Raw genomic sequence first — 3,276 nt, forward strand, 5'->3', positions numbered from 1 at the left:
AGAGTGTCCAAAAAATACCGGGACGGCTGAATATTTTCTGAGGTAAGGTCGAGGTCATATCTGAAGTAATGTTCAACGGAGAATTCAAAGGTGACTTTTAATTTTACCTTGAACTTGACCTTGAAGGTCATTTCAAGGTCAACTTTGTTTTTTTTAATTGAAACTCTCTTTCTTAATACCAGCAATTGAAAGAACGGAAAATTTTACATTAAAATATGTGCTCAAGTCATAGGTTGTGTTTGATTTTGAGGGTAACTCCAAAGTCATTTAAACTCGAGCAAAGTCTGGATACGTTAAATATTTTTTCAGGTAAGACAATTTTCACTGAGTTTAAGGTCGTTTCTTAAGTAATTCCGCTCGCGGACGGATGCCGCTCGCTGCTGCTTCGCGCCGTCGCCGCTACGCGGCGGCGAGCCGAGCCGGGGCCGTCACCCGCGGTTAAATTTCGGTGCGGCGCCTATACTAAGACGCCGCAGGCGACGACTCTTAGCTTTTGATTGCGGTACGCATCATGGTCACTGCCTCATCGAGGTACTATTTTGTGAAATTCTCCACAGCCTTTTAGAGTGCGCTTGCACGTTGGACTATTGCCTTGAGAGTGTCTTAAGACACGTTGGCATTATAACTTCGACATAATTAGATAACTCCACGGATCTCCGCTTTCTCTATTCGATCGGCGTTTACGAGAAGGTACGCGCAACCCTTCCGGATTACTTCGAAGCCTCCACCGCGGTGGACGCTTTCCTATGCGATATCTCACGTATTGCAGATATCGTGTATCCGTTCTGAATGGTAATTGTTCCTCTCCTCAGTAAATTTCTACGTCCTCTCTGGTTTTTCTTGATTGCATCAGTTTTTGAAAATAAAGTTGAATGAAACTGAGAGAATTACTATCCTCATGATGCGTGGATATGGTGAGAAAATTCGGTCTTACAAAGAAGTTGCTGATTTATTTAATAGAATTCATAATGAATGTCCTCCTGCATCAAAATCAACTGTTTTTCGAACTGTTGATCGTTTTCAAAGAAATGGTACTGTCAAAGATATTAGAAGAAGGGGAAGAGCTGTTAGTGCTATAAATGATGATAAGGCCTTAGAAGTGCTACAATCTGTCATTGAAAAAAAGCACACGACACTTTGTAGAATATCTTAACAATGTGATATATCCAAATCATCAGTCGCTAATATTTTAAAGAAATATAAATATTACCCTTACAAAATTCTACTGATACAAGAATTATCTGAAGATGATTTTGACAGGAGAACAGAATATTGTGAAGAGATGATTGCTGAACCATAATGATCAATTTTGATTTTGGACCTGTTTCTTAAATGAGGCTACTTTTGAGTTAAGTGGATCGGTAAACAGACATAACATGAAGTATTGGGATGATGTAAACCCGCATTGGGCGAGAGACTGCCACACGCAGAATCCCCAAAAATTGAATGTCTGGGCAGGAATATTATGCAACCAAATAATTAGACCATTTTTCATAGAAGGAAATTTAAACGCTGAGGTTTATTTGAATTTACTACAAAATAAAATCCTTCCCGCCATTCGAAATTTAGTTGGCAGTGATTTTCACAGAATTTAGTTTCAACAAGATGGAGCTCCTGCTCATTATGGTATCAACGTCCGTAATTTCCTGAACGAAACATTTGTCAATCAATGGATGGAAGGCGAGGTTTTATCGAGTAGCCAGCAAGGTCTCCTGATCATTCGCCATTAGATTACTTCTATTGGGGTTATCTGAAGAATAGAGTTTACGAAACAAAACCGGCTAACTTAGATGATTTGCGGCAACGTATTATCGATGTATCCAATTTGATTACTCCAGAAATGTTACAAAATGTTATCGATTCGATTTACTTCCGTATGAGATACTGCTTAGAATAACAAGGAAGACAGTTTGAGCATCTGCTCCATTGAATGGCGATGAGAGAGGGTTTGGTGTTACTGAACTCCATGAATGTGATGATCGAAGGGATTACTAACAACTCTTTTTTTTGTAATTTCTTTTCTTCGTGTTAATTACTTCCCATTAATTTACTTAAACTGTTTTTTTGTTCTTTGCTTTTTCTCTTTTTTTGTTTTTTTATTTTTGTTTTTTTTTACGATAGACAAATCCGATCTGACAACTTCCTCGTAGTGTCTATTGGATAACGCAAATGTCGGCGGTAGAAGATACGCAATTCTTAAAGATCAACCTACGTTGAAAATTACTTCAGAAACGACTTTAAACTCAGTGAAAATTATCTTACCTGAAAAAATATTCAACGTATCCAGCCCTTGTTCAAGTTTAAATGACCTTGGAGTGACCCTCAAGATCAAACACAACCTATGACTTGAGCACATATTTGAACGTAAAATTTTCAGCTCTTTCGATTGCCGGTATTAAAAAAGAGGGTTTTCTTTTAAAAAAACAAAGTTAACCTTGAAATGACCTTGAAGGTCAAGTTCAAGGTCAAATTAAAGATCACCTTTGAATTCTTCGTTGAAAGTTACTTCATATATGACCTTGATCTTTTTCAGAAATACCTTACCTCAGAAAATATTCAGCCGTTCCGGTACTTTTTGGACACTGTATATATGGAAGTATATATGAATATTGGAAAGTGTATTAAATTGTTAATCGATTGATCGAGAGGCCGTATTACTACTTATTACTGTATAGATTCATTGTTCAAAATATAAATCTTTATGATAATTGAATTTTGGTATTTTGAGTCTGTCAATGACCTTGGTAGTATACATGAAGATCATGAGGATATAAAATTTCAAGTTCTCATAGTTTTCATTGTAAAATCTCTTATAAGAGATTATTTTGTTATTAGCTAGATTTTTCAATTTTATTAATTGTTTTCATAATAAAGCGTCTCATATATATATCATAAGTATATGGAATAATGCAAAGTAAAATATTTGAAAAAAGTTGCTACTGTTACGGACGTAACTGTAGCAACTGTAACTGTACCGTTACTGTACGTAACTGTATCGTTATTGTACGTAACGGAAAAGCGGTTTTATGTCATTTCCTTTTAACTGTGAGTTCGTAAAAAGGGTTGAGGAGGAGGAGAGAGGAAGAGCGATCTCCAAATCCCTTTCCTTTCTTCTTCCGTCCTTCTCTTCTTATTACTAATTTCTAAAATATACGCAAAGTATAATATTAAGATAGGATAATTAATAAACGTTATTTATTTTAGATATCAGTGAGCCGGCCCAAATCGGCCTTGCCATTCGGTGTGAATTATTATGGAAATAACAAACGAAGCGAT

The sequence above is a fragment of the Odontomachus brunneus genome, unplaced genomic scaffold, assembly GCF_010583005.1.
Source record: "Odontomachus brunneus isolate Ranch 3 - 2012 unplaced genomic scaffold, Obru_v1 Obru_scaffold_111, whole genome shotgun sequence".
Classification (NCBI taxonomy): domain Eukaryota; kingdom Metazoa; phylum Arthropoda; class Insecta; order Hymenoptera; family Formicidae; genus Odontomachus; species Odontomachus brunneus.